This window comes from Protopterus annectens, chromosome 11.part0, assembly GCF_019279795.1.
Source record: "Protopterus annectens isolate FY-2018-M chromosome 11.part0, PAN1.0, whole genome shotgun sequence".
NCBI classification, from domain to species: domain Eukaryota; kingdom Metazoa; phylum Chordata; order Ceratodontiformes; family Protopteridae; genus Protopterus; species Protopterus annectens.
Genome location: NC_056745.1, coordinates 1,232,438,247 through 1,232,465,986, shown reverse-complemented (window position 1 = coordinate 1,232,465,986; position 27,740 = coordinate 1,232,438,247).

The window sequence follows — 27,740 nt, the reverse complement described above, 5'->3', positions numbered from 1 at the left end:
TAATTTTCAAGGCTATGGAGTGTATCATTATTGATCTCATAAACAAAGACATCGGGAACCTCCAGACACTGGACCCTACCCAGTTCAGTTTTGTTAAAGGCAGATCCTGCCTTCTAAACCTGGTTGACTTTTTTGAAACAGTCACCAAAGCCATAGATGAGGGTAAGGCAGTCCACACTGCCTATCTGGACCTCGCTAAGGCTTTCGACACAATACCTCACTCTGGAATCATAAACAAACTAACCAGCTTAAACATCAACCCATATGTCAGAAGATGGGCTGCAAACTGGCTTACTGATAGAACGCATGTGGTCAGGGTTGGAAGTGCCATGTCCGACTCTAAACCTGTTACAAGTGGAGTCCCACAGGGCTCAGTCCTGGGGCCCCTCTTGTTCGGTATATACTTCTCTGAAGTACAGGCCAGCACAAAAGGATTAGTAGGCAATCTGATGCAAATGAGTGTAAGGATACTGAATTCCACTGTCACATAGCAAATGAGCACATTCTGAGTAGTGTAAGAGTTACATACGGGGGAGGAACAGAGTAGGAGATAGGTGACATCACAGGGGGGAATGGTAGAAAGGGATGGAGTTCATTGGAGGGTAGAGTTACATGACAGATGTCAGACAGATATCAAGGAAAGAGGTGTGTCACTAAGTAAACATGAGAAAGTCAAGAAATGGAAGGTGTACACTGTTGCCTACACCAAAGTTTCTTGCTGGACGTGTATGCGCGTGGCGCACGCAGTAAGGCGGTGTGCGCGCGTGTAAGGCAGTGTGCGCGCGTGTAAGGCAGACTGAGCATGTGGGAGCGTGTTGGGAGATGTTTGCATGGGCGTGCACGCGTTTTAATCTGAATAAGCAGATCCAAAACTGTGTAAGTATGTGTGCGCGCGTGTAAGCCACTGTGAGTGTGTTTCTGCTGGTTTGCACACGGCTCCACCCTGAGGAAACAGAAAGGAAAAAGGAAGCAACAGATGTACTAGGAAGTTAGCAGGGAATACTGCTGGAGCTAGCAGGTGAAAACAATTAGATGCAGGCAATTACACAGGCAGAATACTAGGCCAGCCCAGCACTTAAAACTCTGCAAACAGCAGTGCAGAATGTTTCTCTCAAGAGACACTGCAAGACAGGAGTTAAGTTATCAGAAGTGAAAACTGAAAAGCTGAACTCAGAGCAGAAATGTTAGGGGCTGCCATAGCTGTCATAATGAGACATAGGCGACTTGCTGAGGGTGGTGACAATGCAGATGGTGCCAGACAACCCGCAGTGAGGAGACGGAGAAGAGTGTACAGGCCCAGGGTCACCTACCACGGGTTACATGAGCTGGAGATAGTAGAGCGCTATAGAGTGGACAGAGACCTCCTGCAGCAAATAGTGGAGCTGTGCAGGCCATGCCTCACACACAGAACCAACAGAGGGAACCCATCCCAGTGGAAACCAAGGTATGTGTTGGCCTAAGAATACTAGCAACAGGTACCTTCCAGAGACCAACTGGCGATATGATGGGGATATCACAGGCATCAGCTTCCAGGGTACTGCACCAGTTCCTGGATGCCATGTCAGCACATGTCGGTGATCATGTATACTTCCCCAATGCCCCTGAGGTATTGGCCAGCAACATGCGTCTCTTCCAGCAAATAGCAGAATACCCTGAGGTAGTGGGTGCAATAGACTGCACGCACATACGCATCAAAGCACCTGCCGGTGAGTGGGGTAGGGCATACATCAACCGCAAGGGCTTTCCCTCCATCAACTGCCAGGTCGTGTGTGATGCTCAGGGCATAATAATGAATGTGTGTGCTGGCTGTCCTGGGAGCTACCACGATTCCCACATCTGGCATTTGACGCAGCTGTACCAGACATTTGCCAATGGGGACATCCCGCATGGACACCTAGTGGGGGATGCAGGATATGCACTGGAGCCGTGGCTGATGACACCCATCAGAAACGCACACACACCTGAACAGGAACGCCATAATGAGGCACACGCACAAACACGTAATGTAATAGAGCATGTGTTTGGGCTGCTCAAGTCACGGTTCCGGTGTCTGGACACATCTGGTGGAGCCTTGCAGTACACACCAACTACATGTACCCAAATTGTCATGGTATGTGCTATGCTACATAATATGATCTTGCGAAAACAGCTGCAGCAGGACCAGCATAGGGCTGGGCCAAACAGCCCCCCACCATCGCCAAGGCCACCACAGGCACAGCGTGACTCGGAGGAGGAATAACCTGAGCCTGCCCCAGTAGGCAGAAGGAGGCGTGCCCAGTATGCCCTGGCCTTGGCAAAGAGGCAACGCATAGCACATACATTGGCTCAGTAGGAACCTTGGGAATGATACCCCTCTCTGACTCACTCATATAGTAACAGGAATGCCTAACGTGACACAACCTGCTCACAAACATGTACAGGAAAGTGTAATATGTGCATCCGACAGAGGCAGCCCTGCAGCACCACCTGAGGCATGAATGCTATGTGTTAAGTAATGTATCACCAAGTACCATATGCACACCTGAGGACCCCGACTAACATCCTACCCTCAACAAGCAGCATGCCACAACATGACAACGAGATGGTGAAGTGCAACAATTGCTGAAGTAATGCAGTTAGGCAAAGGGGACCCAATGTGTGCCAGTCTGGGATGACATGCTGAGCATGACATGATGCACCACCTGCTAGGACTGGCGTGCACCTATCAGTGCAGGCCGTATGGATACTGGCAAAGGCTGTTGTCACGCACAGTGTGCCCTGAATAGGTAAGGCTCAAAACACAAACCTATCTCCATAGGTACCAGAAGGGATAAGAATAAGATAAGGGATAAGTTCAAACAGCAAGATGCATGCAGTCTAAGCCCACCCAGTATGGAGAATGTTGATAACTGTGCTGTAATAGAAATCTGAGGCAAGGCTCACAACAGCACCCTAACACTACCAGGTTACACCTCATACTGTGCTGTACATCCTCAAAACTTGGAACAAGCTACAAAAGGAGGGTGACTAGCAAGAATTGTCAAGGATAACCACACCCCATGTTGGTACCACAAAAAGCAGCATGGACTAGCCATGCTCAAGTAACAGTGGCTAAAACTGCCCCCCAGTGTATAGCCTGCTACAGACTACTGGCCCAACACCAGGAACTGCATCCGGCCCATGCTGGAATACATGAATATATCAAGTCCTCCAAACCACATTATATTGGGCGACTGCAAATACCCAGACACATAGACTGGGAGCATTATACCAGCTGCAACAGTGTAGGACAAAAGTTCATCGAATCCACAAACCAAAAGGCCCAGGAACAACGCATCGCCCCCACAAGAGGGCAAGCATACTGGATGTGATAATCAGCAACATGGGTACGGGATGTCAAGATGAGAAGTGTATTGCTCACTGGTAAAACCAGACCATATAGTAATCACACTGGATATACAAATCCTGACCACAGTCCCTGGCCGGAAAACCACAGTGGAAAACATGTGCTAAGCAATATTTGCACACCTCCAAACTGATGTGGAATCCATTAAAGGTCCCGTGCAGGTGCAAAATATGGGCCACACCTCAGAACCTGTAATACAGCCATTCCATGAACACTGCCAGGAATGCTTGGATTATGCAGTCCCAAATTAAAACAAGACACAGTGCCTAAATCTGGCATGGTGGACACCAGCCATAACCAAAACATGCAAGAGAATGAGGAAGCTACTACATGATAGAGCAAACATGAACAATGAAGTAATTACTGATCAGTAGTATGGCAATATAATCTGTCCACACATGCAATCCACTAAGGCCAGCCACAACAAGTGGAATCTGTGAATCCTGAGGCAATGTTACACCTGCCCCAAGTACACAGACAACCCCCAACTCCACCCAAGAAATACAAATATATGTGAGAGATGCAACCATTCATCCAAACTGGAGGCAGAGCTCCTCCAACTCAGTACACCCAAAACAAGTCAGTAGGAGAAGGTAACCACACACACCACAAACACATACCCACATAGACCTATCACAACTGCAAACCAAACACATAAACACAGAAATACATTCCCGGAGGCAGAAATCACAAACACAGCACACCAACAGAGGCCACTAAAGCAGACACCCAATGAAACAGCCTCCAAACATAGCACATGCAACACATAGCACACAAAGCTGGTGTGCCAAACAGTCACAGGCCAGAAGGAGAAACAACATGCCCGATACAGTTGTAATAGGTGACTCCATAGTCAGACACACTGCTGTCCTGCACACCAGACTGAACAAGGGAAAGGGTACAGTAAGCTGCCTGTAGGCTGCCACAATATGCCGCATAACAGAAATATGTAGGTCACTCCAAAGCAAATAGAAATATGATGCAGTCATAGTCCATGCTGGTGTGAATGACCTGAGATGTACTGCCCTAGACTACATGTAAAGAGACACAGATGAGCTATCCGATTATGTAGTCCAGGCCGGTATGACACTCAACGTTCGCAGCAACCTACCCTTACCAAGAATAATGCCACAGTACAAACACGGAATGATCAGTCATAGCAAGTAGCACACTTACTGGTGTCATTCCAAGGGGATCCAATGTCTGTCTGCTTGGGATGTCATGCTTGACAAGCCATGCAGCTGCCCTTGGGATGGCCTGCACCTGTTACCCCTGGGTGTCTGAATATTGGATAAGGCCTTTGCCACCTCCATACAGCCTTCTGTAGGCAAGGCTGAAAAGACTGACCCACCACCCGAGAAAACATAAGTGGGAAGAAACATAAGGAAATGCTGACCAATGCCAGATGTGTACACCCCAATATGCATGCTCCCGAGGCCATCCCCAGAATAGAGAACATCGATGTCTGTGCAGTGACAGAAACCTGCTGCAAGGCTCCTGACAGCACACCAGCACTACCAGGTTATACCACGCACCATGTGTCATGGCCCCAAAACCTGGAACACTACATAAAAGGAGGTGAGTATCCATAGGCAGCACAGACACCCATACGTCCAGGTAACTGACAATGCACAAGGCAGTGGAGTTCACCCATGTGCAACTAACTGTAGGCAAGACTGCTGTGCAGTCTGTAGCATGCTACAGACCGCACTCTCACACACAATAACCCCCCAACCGTCCTGAAGACACTGGACAGTATGAATGTCCCACCAAATACCAAACAAGGTACCACGAAATACCACATAGGTGGTAAACCATTATGTATGGAAGGAGTAACCAGGGACCTAGGGACACAAGTGAACAGTAACCTGTTATGTGACACCCACATTGCCAATGTGGCTAGGAAGACTGTCTACATGTGACACCGTATCAGGAAAGGAGTCACATCTACGGCAACAGAGGTCACTGTGCCCCTATACTTTACCCCAATCACACCCATAATCCAGTACAATGCCTCATATGGGATCTACCTTACCTGACACCTGCAGCAGCTAGAAAGACCTCAAAGGTACCTCACCAAGAGGATAAAGTGTCACACATATATGTCATATGCTGCCTGGCTGTAGACACCCCAGCTGACTCCAGTCACAGACTGCCCACACAGAGGCATTGCATGCCTGTTGTAGGAGGCCATGCCCAACACAGGAGTAATGGACCTGCTCCACCCCAGACAACACATATCCATTGTAGCTGCCAGAGTGAGAGATGTCAACCTCAACAAATAATGAAATAGGATGTGCCGGTGGGACAGATACATAATCCAGAGGCTCCCCACACCCTGGACCAGAATCCCACTCCATGTTAGGCAGAGACCCTCACTGACACTGTTCAACAGGAATCTTGCCAAGTGGATGGATGATTGTAGAGTTACAGTGGGGGTCTTCACTGTGTCATGTCCAGACAGAGGCACAGCAAAGCAAATCATAAATGGCCATAATATCCACATAGCAAGGGGTCTCAAAAGCCACACACACTCTGGCTAGGCTAACAAATGCCCAGGGTGGATAGCCTAGTATGAACCTATGAACCTATGTAAATACAAATTGTACAGGACACGAAGGATAATCCCAAGGCTTACACAACTGATGGTAGGAGCCATGTTGGGAATTCACAGATATGCCCTGAATCACACAAATACCACAAACACGCACACATATTGCCAACATACATCCTGACAGGTGCAGTGCAAACCCCCCACCCCCACGAATGCAGAATATCTATCCCAGCAGACTGCTGGCCCCCTGACATTGCAGATGTTGAGGTAACAGACAACATCTCCAAAGCAAAACACACAGCAGCAATGGTATGAGATGGTGTCCTGGGCTTAGTGCAACATGGAGTCTAAGATGAATGGAATGTCAAACCACACTATTGCTCAATGTCAGCCGTACCACAGAATATGTACCCAAAGAGCAGTGTACAACAACAGTGGTCCTTCTCAACAAAGGTGTTGCCTGAATGGATACTGAACAGTACTACCCCAGAATCCTGAGAAGCCCAGATTGCACAGCTATGGAAAGGATCAGCATGTACCACAGACATAAGGATGTTGGGGACCTACTGACACCGGACCCAACCCAGTGTGGCCTTCTCAAGTGCAGATCCTGCCCCTAACCATGTTTGACTCAATTGAAACAGTCATTAAGGTCATTGATGAGGGCAATGTGCTCCACACAGTGTATCTGGACCTTGCAAAGGCTTCTATACAATACCCTACATGTTCAGTATAGATAGGCTCACCAGCGTAAATATAAACCCACATGTCAGTAGAGGGTTGCAAACCAGACCAAGGACAGAACAGACATGGTCAGACATGCTTCAGCCATGTCAGACTACAAACCAGATATAACTGGCATCCCACAAGGCTTTGTCCTGGTATCTCCCTCGCCTGGTATATATGTCCCATAGGTACAGGCAAACATGGAAGGACTGTGTCCTAACATGTTTGCAGAGGACTACAAACTGCTCACCACATATGATCCACCAGCTGACACATGCATCCCACAAAAGGGCCACATAGAAACAGACAACTGGTGCCATAGCTATGTCAGCAAGCTAAGTGCAGAAACGTGTATAGTCAAGCCCCGTGGATATACAGTAAGTGCCCACCAATCACCACATAGGTGTTAACCCATTATGTAGTTAACATGTAATGAGAGACCTGGGGACACAGGGTGATATATATCCTGCATTGGACAAACATGTGCTGTAGTGTTTACAGAAACATACCATATACCCACCTAATCATGAAGGCTGTCAGATCTACATAAGGGGAGGTCATTGTGGCTCTGCAGTCATCCTGCATCAGTGGTACAATCGACTACAATAGCCCCTGTGGGATGTACCTCAGCAGACACCTCCATCAACTGTAAAGTCCCCAACAGTACCTCATCAGGAGTATCAAACAGCCTACACAGATGCCATGTGTTGCCTGTGTTGCTGGCATCAATAAACATGCTGCACATAGTACAATCTGAATGGCAGTGAGCTATGCACATGACAGACCTGAACCCCAGCACTGACTTACATAGGACAAGCTGTACTGTGTGATCCATAACACAGAAGCCACTCCCACCCATGAGTGAACCCTCAGCACAGGCTACCCATAGAGTCACTTATCAATCTTCCTCAATAGGAATCCTGATGGGTGGACGGAGATGGTAGGTTTATCCTGGGTATCACTGTCATGTCACAGGTAGACAGAGGCACAGTATACTAACCATGACATATGTCATGGCAAACTCCTCTTACAATGTGTGTTGAAGGACAAACACACTCTCCAACTTGCATTAGACATGGACTAGGGCACATCGCTAGTGTTTGCAATTGTACACCTATGTTGTGGAATACACTAACAATGTTGGACAAGCCTGGTGTAAGTAGTTCATATCTGAACAGAATGCAACATGGTCAGATGTACACAACTGGCCCCAACCAGGCTGTTGTGCCCACTATTGAAATGTAAAGCAGTGATAGCAGTAAAGCCCAGGTTACTGTCCACCACAGTCAAAGTACTACCAGTACACTATACAGTACTACAGTGTTAGGTCCGTGTGAAAGGATGTTGACAACTGTATGCAAAGTATCCCATGCAAACACTGCAGGCACAGTATAATCATGTTGTGTTCACACACAAAGCAGTTGTACAGTAACTACACAACATGACACACAACCCACAACCATAAACGGGTGATAGTCTGTGAAGTTCACACACATCCACAAATGTGGTGGGCTGCAGAGTCCAACATATGGAATGCTCACACTGGGCATGCTCACACACTTTGACAACATGCCATGGGAAGGCTGAACTGGGCATGCTCACACACACAGTCCAAATCTTGGTTTAGCAGTTGGACATACATATCTGGTATTGTTATGTGTTATGCCAGGAACCAACCACATTACAGCAGTCTGCCCAGTGCACACAGTTAAATGACTACAGAGACATACGTGATATAGTGGATCCCTCCCATATGCAAACATTTTCCACAGATGCAGAAGTTGTTCATACCAACAGGGAATGCTATGGCAAGAAAGATATGCAAACAGTCTATCAGCAACAAATAATGTGCATTTGACAATTAAACATAATGGTGTAGAGGTCAACACTAGGCTGTTTGCCCTAGGGAATGACAGCTTAGCCATAGTGTGCTTGGTGTCTGCCTCCCCACAGGATGCACATTCCCCTTTCCAAACACAGATGATGTCAGCACCCTATAAGTACAACAGGAGAAATGAAACTTCCCAGTCATCCGAATAGCGCGCTCTGCTAATGCGTCCATCTCAAGTGTCATTACATAGTTAAGTAGGGGTTTCAAATCCTGCAAGTGCTCAGTGTGTGTGTGTGTGAGTGGGGTTGGTGTGTGTGTAAGTCTGTGTGAGGGAAATGTCCCTTTTGGCAAATAGGAAAAGACACTACAGGATGCACATTCCCTTTCTAAACACCGATGATGTCAGCACCCTATAAGTACAGCAGGAGAAAAGAAACCTCCCAGTAATCCGAATAGCGCCCTCTGCTAATGCATCTGTCTCAAGTGTCATAACATAGTTAGGTAGGGGTTTGAATCCTGTGAATGGCAAGTGTGTGTGTTTGTCTGAGGGGGGTTAGTGTGTGAGGGAAATGCCCCTTTTGGCAACTAGGTGAACAGACTACAGGATGCCTATCCCCTTTTCTAAACACCGATGATGTCAGCACCCTATAAGTACAGCAGGAGAAAGGAAACCTCCCAGTAATGCGAATAGCGCGCTCCGCTAATGCGTCTGTCTCAAGTGTCATAACATAGTTAGGTAGGGGTTTGAATCCTGTGAATGGCAAGTGTGTGTGTTTCTCTGAGGGGGGTTAGTGTATGAGAGAAATGTCCCTTTTGGCAACTAGGTGAACAGACTACAGGATGCCCATCCCCTTTTCTAAACACCGATGATGTCAGCACCCTATAAGTACAGCAGGAGAAAGGAAACCTCCCAGTAATGCGAATAGCGAGCTCTGCTAATGCGTCTGTCTCAAGTGTCATAACATAGTTAGGTAGGGGTTTGAATCCTGTGAATGGCAAGTGTGTGTGTTTGTCTGAGGGGAGTTAGTGTGTGAGGGAAATGTCCCTTTTGGCAACTAGGTGAACAGACTACAGGATGCCCATCCCCTTTTCTAAACACCGATGATGTCAGCACCCTATAAGTACAGCAGGAGAAAGGAAACCTCCCAGTAATGCGAATAGCGCACTCTGCTAATGCATCTGTGTCATAACATAGTTAGGTAGGGGTTTGAATCCTGTGAATGGCAAGTGTGTGTGTTTGTCTGTGGGGGGTTAGTGTGTGTGAGGGAAATGTCCCTTTTGGCAACTAGGTGAACAGACTACAGGATGCCCATCCCCTTTTCTAAACACCGGTGATGTCAGCACCCTATAAATACAGCAGGAGAAAGGAAACCTCCCAGTAATGCGAATAGCGCGCTCTGCTAATGTGTCTGTCGCAAGTGTCATAACATAGCTAGGTAGGGGTTTGAATCCTGTGAATGGCAAGTGTGTGTGTTTGTCTGAGGGGGGTTAGTGTGTGTGAGGGCAATGTCCCTTTTGGCAAATAGGATAAGACACCACAGGATGCCCATTCCCTTTTCTAAACACTGATGATGTCAGCACTCTATAAGTATAGCAGGGGAAGAGAAAATAATGCAAATAGCGTGCTCTGCTAATGCGCCCGTCTCACATGTCATAACAGTCAGATAGGGGTTTGAATCCTGCAATTGGCAAGTGTGTGTTTTTGGCTGAGGGGGGTTAGTGTGTGTGAGGACAATGTCCCTTTTGGCAACTAGGTGAACAGACTACAGGATGCACATTCCCCTTCTACACACTGTTCAGCAGACGGCCATGGCTCTGGCACAAGTTGTCTGTTGCTATGATGCCCCTTTGGAAGATGCTTGTGTCAGCTGGGGAGTCGATTATGGTGTCCAGTTTGCAGTCATCTGCATATTTGGACAGCCACAGTTCATCCGTGTTGGCCTGTACCTCCAATAAATATGTACCAAACAAGAGGGTCCCAGGACTGAGCCCTCTGGGACACAACCTGTAACTGTTATGGGGTCTGGCATGGCTCCAGCAATGCTAACCATGTGGGTTCTGTTCTTGAGCCACTGTGCAATCCATCTAGTGACATAGGGGCTTATATTTAAGCTGGTGAGCTTCCCTAGAATGCCCAAGTGGGGTATTGTTGCGAAGGCGTTTGCAAGGTCCAGGTAGGCTGTGTGAACCACCTTCACCTCAGCAATGGCCTTGGTGACTGTAGCAAAGAAATCAACCGGGTTACACCAGGTAGTGCTGGTGTGCTCTCAGTAGCCCTGAACCAGGCATCTGTTACTGCACAGATATCGATGTTCCCCATGCCAAGGAGTGTTTTGGGTGCATGCATCTGGAGGTTTAGACATCTGGCGTTGGGTAGCATTGCTCTTAGTGTCTTATCCCTTGTGATACCTATGAAGGTGGGTTTGTCATTTGAGCCCTGCCTAACATAGGCACTATGGGGGTAGCAAGAGCCTTTGCCAATATCTCATAGGCCAGGGGTGACAGGTGCAGGCTGTCCCTAGCAAAGCAGGTAGTTCAACAGAAGATGAATGTGTGAAGGTGTAGTGCCTGTGACTACTTAGCAGTAGCATATATGACTGCTCACGTGGACACATGCCAGGCAGGTCATATGCACTGTGTCACAGGCAATGCACATGTGAACAGGTCAAACAGTGGCAACCTGTCAAGTGGGACATGGCCATACATATAGTAGGCTATGCAGATGGCACTAGGAGTCCACAGAAGCTCTATAACTATGCATTGTAGGTGTGATCGGTATTCCAGGGTAATTGCAAGCAAACATGCATGCAAACAAAGATACAGTGGACAGGGCTCCATGTAGTCCATTGTACAACAAACAAGCTGTACCAGTTCCATAAGGTAACACTGCAAATATGCAGGCGCTATGCACATGTACATGGAAATACACTGGTCAGATGGCTAGGGTCCAGTCTCAGTGCACACAAGTGTACGGAACATGCATGTACTGTCAGGATGTACAATAACTGGATAGAAACCCATGTGCCCATACCTGCAGTAATACACATGTCAAATAACAGACACCGAGCCTTCTCTCAGTGGTTCCATACTTAGTAGGACGTATGCTCCTGGCCTGCCACCACAGTATCCCTGACATATATGGGGACTCTCCCTCCTGTGACAGTTACTTATGTGTGTTGGGGCTGTCTAGCATGGTATGAGATGTGTGCATGCAGTGCTAGTGTGCTCCTGTGTGTCCTGTACCAGTTGTGTAGTTCTGCACACATATCAACATCCTCAAACATCTGCATTGCAGAGTCTAGTGTGGGCAACATGCCACTTGCAATTTACATGTCCATCATTGTGTATTACTACATTCATTACCCTATCCCTGTGCTACCTATGTATGTAGCCTTCTGTTGACATCATTACCACCAGTATGCCAACATGTGCAGATGATACACTATGGTACTTACCATGGGTGTAGACAACAGGACATGACAATCACACAAATACTGCATCAGGCATGCTGTGATATACCCACAATTAATTCAGCACACAGTACTGTTAACAACATGATACTATTACTACACATCTATGTGGTCACCCTGTGCATCAGCAACATGTTAACCTGTACCTGCACAGTTGTTACAGATTGCAGGAGGTGGCACAGTTTCATCATATGCACAGGGTGTGAACTTGGTATGCCTGGGTCAGCCACCCATACCACCAATTGACATGTATGTGTATGTGTGTTGGTGAGGGACAGCAGTAGAAGGTGGGGCAATGTTGATGCAGTGTGTGCGTGTAAGCGGTAGCCCTAGGTGTTGTCAATTTGCATGTGTGTATGGATGCACACAGTTCCACCTCATGGCTGCCATATACTGGTGTTTGTGGACAGCCACAGACTGTACCTGCCAGGTCATACAGATCAGTGTCTCTGGCCACGAACACGGTACCTGTGCCTTGCAGGGGTGCTACGGACTGTATCCGGTACCAACCCAGACTGGGTACTGTCATCAGAAGCAGGTGTTCGTTGACTGGACACAGATCCCTGTCGGGCCTGGCCAGAGCCACGCACGTGGTCTCCTGGGGCGGTCTGATGACAGCACAGACCCAGCATTGCTGGGGCTGCTGCTGGCACTACGGGGGCGGCCGCGGCCCTGTTGTCGTCCACGCCGACTGCCAGCTGCTGCTGTTGCTGGCATACGGCCACGTCAATGCCTCAACCGCCCACCATCACCCTGGCTCATGGACATGTAGTTGTGGAACCGGTCTAATATGTCCCCACAACGTCTGTCTACGACATCGGTGAAATCACGGATGGCAGCCGCAATGTCACGCATACTGTCAGTCATGGCTGTGCGACATGCTGCCAGCTCCCTCAGACCCTGTCTGGTGTACCGCTCCATACGTGCCTGTGCCTGCATGACAGTCCGAAACATAGCCGAGGTTGTAATACCTCTGTGGGCACGTCTGACAGGGGCAGTATGCCCATGGATGCTCCCACGAGAACCCCTGGACATCTGTCTGTGTGGTACCATCTCTGGGCCATGCCCATGGCTGCTGTGTGGGGAAGCATGTGCCACAGATACCACATTACCCTGGTCAATGCCCACTGTATGCTGTCCATCACCTAGGGACAGTGGTGACAAGGGGTGTATTGGCAGGATAACTGTGCGCATTGATGGGGTTGACAGCTGTGTACTGTCAATTGGCTGACCAATGGCGGACCCTGGCATACCTTCCTGTGCCATTACACCAATGTCATCATTATCAGTACCCACGGCACCTGACTCAGGTTCCCTGCTACATGACACCAGAGCAGCAACAGAACCTGTGGGAAGGAAACAGGAAACACAGTTTACAATGTCTACACATTACCAGCGATGCACACATGCACAGGTGCACACATGCACACATGCACACATGCACAGGTGCACACATGCACACATGCACACATGCACACATGCACATGTGCACACATACACAGGTGCACACATGCACACATGCACACATGCACACATGCACAGGTGCACACATGCACACATGCACACATGCACAGGTGCACACATGCACACATGCACTCATGCACACATGCACAGGTGCACACATGCACACATGCACACATGCACACAGTTTCACACAATTGTACAGTACTCAGTATGCGTGATAACAACACACAGACACAGACACACCTACATGCATACAAAGAGCACTACTAAGTGAGCCAAATAGTACTATTACTATCAACACTATTACAGGAATTGTTAATACACACTCACCAGCATGGATAGGCTGCATTGCAGTTATACCAGAGGGTCCTGCAGACATGAAGAAACTAATGTCAGTGGGCACAACTGTGCCATTGTTACTGTGTATGATACAGGTCAGGAGTACAACAGTCGCCTTTCACAGGTCGGCAGCTAATATTGAGGATATCACACTTGCACATTAAATACTATGGTGACAGCTACAAACCAAGGACACACCTCACACATGCATTAACTACCAGTGTACACAACAGTCAACTATATATATGACATATTACCTGCTCGTTCACCGTCTTGCTGCTGTGTGGCCCCAGCCTCCATCATGATGCATGTCTGCTGCTGTTGTTGTTGCTGGTGGACTGGAGCCACTACACTCAGGAGTAGTCCCTCCAGTCTGGTGAGTGGGGGATGTGTAGTCACCCCACCACCTGTGGCGACCTGTTGCCTGTGGATATCTGACGCACGCTGATGGACATGTCTGATTAAATCACTGCAGTGATGTCGTACCTGCTCATATGTCCTATTATGCGTGCCTATATCATTTACCCGATGGACAAGGTCTTGCCACAGTGCAGCCCTCTCCTGCTGATTCTGGCTGGTGCGGGAAAAGAGTATTGCATAGTCCCGCACCAGGCTCTGGTGTATCTCCTCATCCTCAGCTGTGGAGTAGGTGGGGTTCCGTGGGTGGGCCATGTACCTGAGAAAGAAAATAACCTGGTATCAGCAATATATGTCAGCAGACTTTGGCACACATACTACACATGCTACTTGACTGTTATGCTACAACATATCTCACATATGTAGCATCTGTCTGTCTATTGGTGGATACACATGTAGATGGCCAGGTATCAGTGCTCGGCCAGCAACTGTGCAACAGTACCTGGCAGACGCCATACGGCATACTACCAAACACCAGCAGTCAGAACACCGATTCAGGCCAGAAGCACCTCCTCACTCTGGGGGTTTGTATTTAGGTACTGTATGGCCTACATCGGCAACTACTGTGGGCTGACCACACACTGATTGCCCTGGATATACATATCCCACCTCCACCACCAGCACAGATGACTATAGTGCATAACATTACAGATACAAACTTTACACTTTGTAACAGTGATATGGTATCCTTACAGCCCACTGGGCCAGTGGCAGATACAACCCACAATGGTGACCCCTACACAATTGCTGTCTACAGACATCTCCAAGAATGCATGGATCATGCAATACCATATCTGACCAAGACACTCTCCACAAAGGGGCAGCATCCTGTCTGGTGGACCCCAGCCATAGACAGATTGTATTACAGAAGATGGAAGCTACTGCAAGACAGAGCATCATTCACTGAAGGGAGGGCATGTCTGAGCAGCACTGGTAAGGATCAATTTCCCATCATACTGAATACATGGGCAACGTTGAGAGGGAATTCAAGAGTAACACTACAGATGACCAGGAGGCCTTCCTCAGTTATGTTAGCAACCTGGTCAGGAGACATCCTCTATGCCCATAGGTAGTACACAACACATATTTCACTGACACCACAGATATCGACAACATTGTGGCGGACAGGTTCAGTGCAGGTGTCACCCCGCCCTCTCCCCTGTAATAAGGCATAGTTAGCCCAGCTGACTGTAACCTCCCCGTCATCACAGATGTCCAGGTGAGAGACACCCGCAGGACAGCAGAATACACAACATGGATGGGACCTGATGGTATCCCCAGTTGCATGCTACATAACCTCTGACAGGAGCTAAACACACATATAGGAGTGCTATGTAACACTAGCATGATTACAGGATATGTACCTGTACACTGGTGCACAGCAGCAGTGGTTCCACTCCATGAAGGAGGCACCTCACCATACCAATACAATACAACACAATACATTACATTACAATACAATACTATACAATATGCTATTGCCCCTGTGTCTACAGCAGCGTACTGTTCTGCTACCCTGACCATTGTGACACATGTGGTGTGATGGTAACTGCTGCTGTCACACAGTTACACAGGGTGACTCATATGGCATATTACCTATCTGACTAACATTCAGCAGGGGTATGTGTGACATGTACTCATGGGGAGTCTCGCTTCTTAACACTGTGTGGTTTATTGCAGGGTGTGTCTTATCTGTGAGTAGGAACTCTTACCTCCACATGTGCACACTATTGCAGTGGCACGGACGACACACAGCAGACATGTAGGTTGTGGATGGTGGGAGGTGTTACTATGGTTGTTGGACATCTGTCATGGGTGTGACCTCCATATGTACATCTGGGAGTGGTAACCTCTATGTGGGTAGCATATGTGTACTCTGTGGTGTTGTCAGTCACTGTGCATTGGTAATGTGTTTGAGTGCGTTGTCACAGTGTTGTACATGTCACTGTGTCCTTCTCCATATCTGTTGCTGTAATGTGAGGTCCATACCATGGCATCCATTATGTGGTGTGGGGGGTACACCGACCTACATGTCCATACCTGACTCACCATGTCTGCGGACACATACCATGTGCAGGTATTCCAGGGATAGTGTGCCACTGTGACTATCATTGGGACACTATTCTACACATTTCTGACCCTGCTCACCCCTGACACATGCAGTGGTGGGCGGCCAATCACATATCTGGTGGTTACTGGTGTGGGTGATCTGGAATGTGGTATGATACTCCGGATTTGACACTGGTGTTCACTCCATGCCTTTGTCACCAGGCACCTGTTGCAATACATCTGTACACATGTGCCTCACTCAGACTTTATATACATCTCTCTCTCTCTCTCTCTATATATATATATATATATATATATGTATATAGATATATCTATATGTATATAGATATATCTATATATATATATATATGTCTGTATACATATACACATATATATTGGGGACATATATTGCCATAGATGTGTAGGGGGGGCACAGAGGGGGTGTGAGTGACAGAGGGGGTGGGACAGGCTGTGTTGCAGGTCATCATATACAATCATACCTGTAGGTAGTCAGATCAGTCTGTCTATGTATATGTATCTACATATATCTATATCTGCATGTGTGCATTACATAGATATGTTGGTACAATATTCTATCGACATCTGTCTATGTATTCCTACATCTCTCTCTCTATGTATGTATACATATATGCATATCATATATATATATATATATATATATATATATATATATATATATATATATATATCTACATATATATATATACACATACATATGTTGACATACATACATAACCATATGTTAGACAGGTATATCAACATATTTGTCTACTATACTGTATACACACACTAACATACTGCTAAACATACATAGCTGTGTAACCTAATTTGTACATGGCACTACAACCTACAATCAAACAACATTGATATGTGCACATACATGCTCTCACATACAAATGTATGTACAGTCTTCACTGATAGTTGCTGTATGTCTCCTGCCCTTTACACATCTCCATATACATATGGATACAGACCAATGACACATATGGAGGGTTCACAGTATGCAGACCTTTATAGTATTACTTTACATTACCTGTGTTTGTCACAGCTGCTTCTGCTGCTGTCTGGTTCCCTGTCCTGCTGCTCCACTTCCCAGTTGTCAGCTTTCAGGTAGCTGTTGCTGAACAATTCGTGTCTGTCTGCTTAAATGCAGTTTTCTGTCTCTCTCTCTCTCTCTCTCTCTCTCTCTGTCTGTCTCTCACGTCCTTCTCAGGGTGCAATGAAAGTATTGCATGGGTGGACATGGAGTACAGCATACTTTTGTAGGTATCTGCATATGCCCATGTGATGGCCTCTGCACCAATTGTTAGCCAGCATTTGCTAATTGCATGCAGCCAGTTGTGTACTGATTGCAGTTCTCACTGTGATTTCAGAACAGTGCTATAAAGAGGTGTGTGAGATAGGCGTAGCCCTTTCAGATGTTAAGGGCAGGGACCATGCTGTTATGCTGTGGACAATGTTCTGTGAGTGTAAAGGTTGGTATCTCTCTCATATTTCCAGGTGTGTTGTGGATTAACATTCCTCCATTCATTTCTCCAGTTTCCTGTACTAACTGTGTATGTACACTGACAACTACAACAACTACTATTGTTAATGTGTGTGTGTGTGTGTGCTTTCCTTTCACATTTGCTTGCACTCTGTTGCTAAGTCTTCAATAGTTGCCCTTTACAGTCACTACTTCTATGTCTGCTAGGTGTCTTGACTGTAGTGTGCTGCTGTAGCTTTCCTATTTTCCATGTACATTCACACCTTGGAATGCTTGCTATATCTGCTAGGGTGTTACAGCATGCAGTGTGGTCTGGCCATGGTGTGGGCCTTGACATCTATTAGGGTATTTGAGTATGCTGCTAAGCAGGCCCCAGAGACCTTCAGGTTTATCAGTTATGTGCCTCATGGAATGATACATATCAGTGGGGTACACCCATTAAAATGTCTGGTATGCTGCAGTTGTGACTGTGGGTTAGCATGAGCATATGTAATACTACACTTTTTCTGCCATGCGAGTGGTGAATACTTTCCGGACTCCATAGTTACCATTGCATGTGTTACACCTTTCTGCCTACTGTTTGTACATTTCACATGGGGTCTGTGGGGCATCCCTGTAAGACATTCACTGTTGCTATGTCTAGGTTCTTAACTATTCAAATATGGTGGTGTTGGACCCGTCATGTGTACAGATATTTGCAGGCTGTCCACATTTCTGCCTCATAATTTGGTCATTATCTCATGCACACCTTTATCTGGCAAGTCAGTCTGGGCTCAAGTCAGAATATGGTGACAAACATTCAAGTTCCAGACTGCATACCCTTCCAAAAATCCCACAAGGTGTAGACCCTGTTACTTTCTGAACTGTCTGCGTTTGTTGTAACTTTATTTGTAATGTGTCCCTGGTTTTGGGCCTTTGCTCCACATATTTTATTACTTGGTCCAGATGTGTTCCTGTAAGAGGTTGTGGGGTATGGGCAGTGCTTATCCTGCTGTGAGTATGTGTGTGTCTTACAAGGTGCTATGGTGACATTATTACCTACTAGCTTCCAACTAGCATGGCTGTTTCTGTTCACACACTACTATTATGGAAATCCACCAGTTTTGTTTGTGATTCTAAATGTCATGCTTTGTGTACTACACATCATCTATATTCCCTTTACATTCATTCCTACTGTTAAATGATATATTTACTTTAGCAGAGTGCTTCTATATAAGAGTCATGGCTTAGTGGTAAGTCATGCAGACTATAGTTGCCAAGGTCCTGGGTTCGGGACTCACAGTGGGATTTTATTTTTCATTTGAACTGAGTACAAGACCTGTCAATCAAAGTGCCTAAGGCACTTTTAAGCAGTTGTAACCGGGTTAGCGCTGGTTTGCGCGGAGCTCACGCATGCGCACTGGCGGTTAGCTCACAAGACACAAGCGCACACCGCTTACAACCGCTTATGTGCTTACTCTTGCGCACACCCGCGCTATTTTCCTTGAAAGAAAAGAAAATGGGGAGACAGGAAAGTGGTGAAAAAGGGGTCACAAAGAGGGTAAGACAGTAGGGAAACAAGCTTGGGATGTGCAGGAGGGATGTAGGTAAGGCCCATAGCTGCCCATTTCTTCAGCAGCAACAGCTGTGCATATGTATGTAATTTGGTGTGACATTTGAAACCTTCCACCTCTGAGAGAGGTGTCAGGACAACAATAATACTTGTTGTACAGCCAATTGGAATTGATAGGTTCCATGTCCAGTAGACATGTGTGCGGAATGGGCAGCTATGTATGGGGCGTAATTTTTTTGTGGGTACAGAGTGCCCTTTTTTTTTTTTTTTTTTTTTCAGGTGAGAGTGGTATGTCAGGTGAAGGTAGTCGGTACAGCTGGGGAGGTAGGTTGGGTAGGTTAACAGACAAGACAAACAAGACGCATACAGGGGCGGTGTATGACACGAGTGGGGGGGTTACACAATTGACGGGGACAGAGGTTTGGATATCCAGAGCCCGTGAGCCCACAGATGGCAACAGTGGAACTGATATCCCCACCCATAGGCAGTTGCCACTGTTCCTTCACTGCCCAGGACGGGGCTGTGCTGGGGGCTGTGTAGGCGGGGCAACAGGCATGCCCGTTAGTTGCGCCACCCGTGCCTCGAGCTGGCGTAGGGGCTCGAGGACAGAGTCCCGAATCTCCCTACGCACCACAGTCCGGACGCTACGGAGGGTGAGTGGTGGATCTCCTCCGGCCACACTTGCAGAGGGGGCGCGAGCCCCATCCCCTGCAGCGCTTCCACCCGCAGGTGGCACAGGACCACCGGAGGAGGGTCCGGACTCGGCACTAGTGCCAGGTGCACTCGCCAGCTGAGGTGGGAGAGGTGGGTCCGCTGGAACCCGCCTTCCCTGTTGTTCTATGTTTTGCATTATGTCATGACAGTTTGGGTTAGTGACATTTAATACCATTCACAATTAGTTGTAACAGCATGCATTTGTATTCCCATTAACCAAACACCCAGATATTCACACCATTGAACAGCGTGCATAACACATGCATAATTTGAACAGTAATACACAGTCCAACAACATGCAGGGTTGATTGATGGCAACAGGCCATCAGGTGTGGATGTATGAACAGGGTGGATGCATCAACAGACATGCAAATATATATGACCCAACAGGACAGACGTCCAGGGGTGGTAATTGTGATTGCACATGCCATTTTCACGTGGAATGGGTTATAGGTGGTTAGAGGGTGGGGTAAATAGAGTAATATTAACATCTTCGAATACAAATGCATATGCTGTACATTTCTAATAGCTACAGTTATATACACACTACTGTTCTAACTACAGTGTCCTATATGTTAACTACTTAACCTTGCAGATGGAACTGTTACTGCAACATCAATCTACATTTTATTGCTGTTCATACACATTCATATCGGGCTTTGTTCAGATACATCATCCTGTTACCTGTGCTTGATATACTTGTGGACAAGTGTGGATGTTTGGTATATCAGACAATCATCCTATCTGTGTATTTCAGACTGGGAGAAACATATCCAGATGTTGGTGTACACATTCCACATGCATCAACACTTTGAACAGATTGTGCTGTTTGGTTCTGAGTCTCACATGCATTTAATTCTGTCCTAACTGCAGTATGGTTTATTCAGGGGTTATAAGTACTGTATTGCTGTATTCCTGACACTTTCTCACAATCTCTCACTTGCTTTCATGTTACTATTCAGACTGGTACTTCTAGGCTTTATTGACATGTTTTAACAACAGTTATTACAGTTCTTTCCAGCAGTCTCACTTCTGTCATGTTTCAGTATTTCCACAGGGATATATTTCACACATGTGATTTCATCCTCTTCTGCAGCTATACTTTACATGCTGCTGCAGGTTGTGTACTATTTTCCTACAGGCAGGGCAGTTTTACTCGAAAATATATGTTGGACAGTGTCATGTTTAGTTTACACTTACAGGCTGGGAACTGTTGTAATCAGGCAATACTTGCATACACTTTCACACTGTTACTTGCAGATTTAATTCCTTCCTGGCTACACTGCACTCTTTTGCTGACTGTCATACATTTATATATCTTTACAGTTACTAGAAGTGGATTACTGACCTGCCTGGTGGCGCAACCGCACCAGCCTATCGGCATAGGCTCTGCGGTTCGCAGAACGGACACCTGCAGCTGTAATATAAATGAAGTAATATTGGAATACACATCTCCATAATTACAGGTAGTTTAACTTTCTACATACATAATTAATTGTTACTTACTCAGTGGTGGGGCGTTGGGTGATTGCCAGGCCTCCTGGATCCAAAGGTTCAGTTGGTCCTGCTTGCGTCTCTTCAGGTCCGCATGGTGGTGACGGACCTGCTCACCTGTCCTTGGAATTCCTGTGGCACTGGTGAGTTCATGAGCCAACTGGTCCCACGCCTCAGCCCTGTACGCTCCCCAGAGGACCTGGCCCTGCATGAGTTGGGCCTCATGGTTGTGGACTAGGAGCCAGGCCATGTACCTGGACTCCTCAACACCCCACCTCTGCGCTCGAAAGCGACTACCCTCACCTACACCTGACATTCTGCCTGTAGGTCTGTTCTACAATCATTTATGCTGTGTATTCCCACCTATGGGGCTTATATAGTCCGTTTTTCCCGCACATATCTGTGATTGGCCAGTTTGAAATTGTATCAACTTCAGTAAACCTGCATTGTCATGCTGTAGTTTGTATTCATTCCTATATATGAGCTAATATTGCATTTCTAGGTACTGCTGTCATGGCTTAGTGGTTCTGTACCTTGACTATGGTGTATAGTATCCTGGGTTCGGACCTGGCCACTGCTTTTTATTTTTCATGACTGTCTAGACATGTTGAGGGGTGTGTCTGTGTAAAGGCATTTTGGATACGGCTTGCTCACCGTTGCCCGTCGGTTAGCTTGTTTGCGTGGTGCGCAGCTCCGCGCAAACGGGGTACGCTGGTTTAAGCCTCATTTGGCTATCGGCACGCATATTCCACTCAGCTCAGTTAGGAGCACATATATTTAGCATGGTAAACCACTGCTCAGCTACGGGCACTCAGTTTGCACCAGTTGGACCAATGCTTATCTACGGGCACATACACTCACTCTGTTGTACTGTAGCTCAGCTATGGGCATATCTGGCAGTTTATATTCATTTCTTAGCTCACATTTATTCAATATAAATGGGATATTTCATTGTATTTTACATATATTCTGATTTTATGTGTACACATATGTGTCAGGGACTTGTTTCCTGCTTATTTTGCAAAAAAAAATTTGTGTTGTGGGGGCTCGAACCATGAATGCCTGCTCTGCAGCCGGCATCTCTACTGCTACGCTATTGCTTCCTGGCTTATTTTGCATATTTAGTTCTTATATGCTTTCCCATTGACTGCTAACTATAGCTGCGCTACGGGCACGCCCGCGCAAACGAGCGCACTCACGGTTAAACATCTTTACAATTTAAAAAAAATATGACATGTTCATTTATATTTCTTTTATATATGTTTATGGTCTGTAGGGGCATGTGCTGTGTTGTGTTTATTCACATTTCCGTGGACTCTGTTGTGGGTGTCTACTTTATAACTTAACATAGGGAGAAAGAAAAGCATTGCTTGAGCTAGGCAATGATAAATCCAGGCATGTAATGAAGGCAGACAAGGGAGGAGGTATACTTGTGACTGATACCACTAGCTACAATCAAAAGATAGAGAACATGCTGGAGGATAACAGATGTTATTTACCATGGATGACATAAAAAGAGCATATGATTTATGGAACACTAATCTCACCACATTATGGGAAGAAAAACTTATCACTGAAAATCTTTATAATTACTTATGGAGCCCATGCCCACGTTTACCTTACTTTTTTGGAATACCAAAGCCACACAAGAACAGAGAAGACCCACCTTATAGACCGGTGGTAGCAAGTGGAGGTTCCCTTACTGAAGCCACAGCCATTTACCTTGATTACTTGCTGAAACTTCTAGCAGAAAAGAATAAGTCATACATAAGAGATTCAATGGATTTTTTGAAGAAAATAAAAAAAACATTACAGTGGAAGCTGACAGTATTTTGGTAACTATTGATGTGGAATCCTTATACACAGTGCTCCCCTCACAATTACTGTATAACAGCAGCTATCGAGTCTTTTAAGAAACATAATCAGGGTACACAGGCACAACTGCAAAAGTTAAGCAAGCTCATTAATCTTGTACTGGACTTCAATTTCTTTACTTTCAATGGCAAACACTACAAACAAAAAAACTGGTATAGCAATGGGGGCTGCCATGGCTCCCAGCATAGCTAACATAGCCCTGGGCAAATGGGAGGAGGACTTTGTGTTAAACAACACAGACTACATGCAGCATATCACAAGCTATTTACATTTTATTGACAATGTCTTTATTGTGTGGGAAGGTGACACCTTGCAGCTTGGAGATTTTATCACTTACCTCAATCAAACAACCCCCTTCCTGAAGTTTACCTCTTCCCATAGCTGTACTTCAACCACTTTCTTAGATATGCAGATTTCCAAGGACATCAACAATAACAGAATCACCACTGATCTATTCAGAAAACCAACGAGGGTTAACTTATTACTCATAGGTTCATAGGTTCATAGGTTCATACTAGGCTATCTGCCCTAGGGCATTTATAAGCCTAGCCAGAATGTGTTTGGCTTTCGCCACCCATTTTAAATTTATTTCGCTATGCCCTTTTTCGAGGTTAGTATACTGTGCCTCTGTCTAACAGTGACACAGAAGTGATACCCAGGGTAAACCTACGATCTCCCATCCACTCATCAAGATTCCTCTTGAAGAGAGTCAATGAGGGACTCTGCCTAACCTGGACTGGGATTTTATTCCAGAGTGAAGGGAGCCTCTGGGTTATGAATCTGTCCCTCCAGCATGTCCTATTTATTTCAGTGCTGAGGTTCAAGTCTCTCGAGCGTGTAGCTCGATGGGATTTGGATTTTCTGAGGTGCAGCATGTCCATTAATTCCGGGTTGGACATGGCTTTATACGTCAGGCACAGATCGCCTCTGAACAGGCGGTATGCCACTGAGTAGAGCTGGAGTTTCTTTAACCGGCAGCATATGGCATTTGTTTGAGCCCTTTGATCCTCTTGGTGAGGTACTTTTGGGGTCTTTCCAGTTGCTGCAGGTGTCTGGTAAGGTACATCCCAAAAGGGGCATTGTACTCAATTATGGGCCTGATGAGGGATGAGTAAAGAGGCACGATGACCTCCCTGATCTAGATGTGAATCCCTTCATGATTAAGTGGGCTATATAAAATGTTTTTCTAACCACTTTGGCCACGTGGTTGTCAAATGAGAGATTGCTATCAACTTGGGTCCCCAGGTCCCTAATTACTTCTTCTGTACTTAATGGATTACCACCTATGTGGTAATTTGTGGGCACTTTGTTTTTGCCAAAGGGGATGACTATACACTTTTTGGCATTTAGCTTAAGGCCATGGCTCTGGCACCAGTTGTCTGTTTCTATGAGGCCCTTTTGGAGGATGCTTGTGTCGGCTGGAGAGTCGATTATGGCACCTAGTTTGCAGTCATCTGCGAACTTGGTCAGCCATAGTCCTTCCGTGTTGGCCTGTACCTCCGAGAAATATATACCAAACAAGAGAGGTCCCAGGACTGAGCCTTGTGGGACACCACTTGTAACTGGTTTAGAGTCTGACATGGCTCCAGCAATTCTAACCATGTGGGTTCTGTCCTTGAGCCAGTTTGCAATCCATCTAGTGACATAGGGGTTTATATTTAAGCTGGTGAGCTTATCTATAATGCCCAAGTGGGGTATTGTATCGAAGGCTTTTGCGAGGTCCAGGTAGGCTGTGTGGACCACCTTCCCCTCGTCAATGGCCTTGGTGACTGTTTCAAAGAAATCAACCAGGTTTAAGAGGCAGGATCTGCCCTTAACAAAGCCGAACTGGGTAGGACCCAGTGTTTGTAGGTCCCCAATATCTTTATTTATGAGGTCCATGATGATCCTTTCCATAGCTTTGCAGACCAAGCTAGTCAGGCTTATGGGGCGATAGTTTCCAGGATCTGTTGAGGCACCACCTTTATGGAGAGGGACCACTGTTGCTGTACGCCACTCTTTGGGCACATATCCTGTAGTAAGGCTGAGATTGAACAGTAGTTTTATGTTTGGGTTTAGCTCTTCTTGGAGTTCATGTAGGACGCAGCCCGGACACCATCTGGTCCCATTGATGCTGTGTTTTTTGCTTTGGAGAGGGCGGCTCTTACCTGAGCATCTGAGATGTCAGGGGGGCAGCACTCTGCTGGGATAGATATTTGCCCTTTTGGTGGGGAGCGGGGGGAGAAGTTTGCGCTGAACCTGTCAGCTAGGATGTTGGCAATGTCTGTGGGTTCGGTGTATTTTTTGTCATTTTGGAGTAATTCTGAGCATATCTGGGAATTACCACCCAGGTTCCTAACATAACTAAAGAAAGCCTTGTGATTATCCTTAGTGTCCTGTGCAATTAATAACAATACTAACTAATTATAGAATTATATAGTTTTTTTAGGGTTCTTGTACACAGACCTTTAGAAGTCTAGAAGGACGAAAGCGATCTTTGTTAACAATAGGTTATGAAAATAGAAACTGATTTTTACATGCAAAATGTATATGTGTATATTTATATATAATTTTTGATCGCAAAATGAACTAAGGTTGATATATTTCCAGCCATGTAGTATATTGCCTTGTATAAAATCACAGACTTAATAATTTGATTAAATAAGATGTACCATTAAAGTACATCAGGGCTATATATTATTATTACAGCTACTAGGTAGGGCAGGACCAGCTCGAATGTCACACTGATGGGGGAAGGGATGTGAATTTAACATGTGTACCAATAACACTTTGTTTTACAGCACAATAAACCACTCCCATGCCTGATAAAAAGTATATATATATTTAGAAAGCTTGTGAGGAAATTATTACTCTATTTTTGTTTTACTTGGATCGCTTGTCTGTGTACTTAATAAAGGATTTTCGACTGGAAACAGACTGCCTGCCTTGCTTGGATTACTTTCGAATACTTAGTAATGCTGTAGAATTATATATTTTCTATTATTACTTTTTGACTTGATGAGTTTATGTTCGCTACTTTTACTACTATTGTCTGATTAATATACAGTGATTAACTAGAAATATATGGACTGAAAATCTTCCACACAGAGAAGTTTCTTACACTGTTTTAAAAGAGATATTAACATACGTGCATTAATAAACTATATCACAAAAATCTCTGATTTATCAAATTAGACTTTCTGTTTCATAATGTGATACAGCTTTGTTTAATTCAGTTCACTTTAAGGTTTTCTTATCACTACAAAGTCCAAAACTATTGCTACCTGTTTAATAAGCTTACATAATAATTAAGCAGCCCAAAGAATGAACAGAATTCATACTTTGAAAAGCTTGGAAGTCTACAAGTTATTTTCTACTGATGGAGCCATAAAAGACCAGCAACTGTAATCAGAATTCAGAGATATTCCACAGAATGTCTGACTATTCACATATGTCTTCATGAATACATAAGCCATTCTCTTACAGCCTCTAAAAACAATGGGAAATCACTATCCCTGAAGAGGAATGATAGGTAGCTTGAAATTCCCATAGATCCCAATAAAGCCATTTCTGTACATTACTGGAATTAGGGGTGTGGCAGGTCTGTGAACAATTTGTTCTAGAACACTAGTCCTCATCATTTAATCAAAGTGAACTTTCACCTTTTGCTTTATAATGCAAGGAAAGATCCGGCCATCATACGTTTAGCATGAATGCTACTATTAATATTCAGTCTCACTCTGATTCCTTTAATGCTGCAAGGTTACATTTCAAAAACAATTGTATGCTTCTTCAAAACTTTCAATTTATGTTCTCCGTTTCTTAGTTTATGGACATCCACCAATTTGGCCACATTTTCTCATGCCAAATCATGTATTTAAAGCTGAGTTAGTACCCTTCACTGTTCCTTACTGTGTATACAGACAAAATATTGTTTGCCTATGCATTTCAACCTTAAGATCTGTAGTCCCCTTCACTGACACAGATCTTCCAGAACAATTCTTGAAAATACTTTTATTTCATCTGAGATACAAATGTTGAAATCTCTGTTTGTGTACAGTGTCAGGAATGGTTGAAACTGCCACTGTATGACCAAACATCATTCATAGTGGCTTAACATCTACCAGTTGAGTGACCCAAAACATATCCATTAGAGCCACATGCTCCTCGGACTTGCCAGGCACAGATAAAATGTGAAGTGGCTGTATTCTTTAGAAAGGAAATCACCTTCACCTCTTTCTACTGAACAGTATTATTTTTTATTGTTTTGCCATCAAAGCATTCCTCTTGCCACAGTCATTGTCTTTGCTTCACACATTTTTCTTTCCTTTTCTTTTTCACTTTTGCAAGCTTGTTCAATTTGCCCTTTTCAGCATTTCCTGTA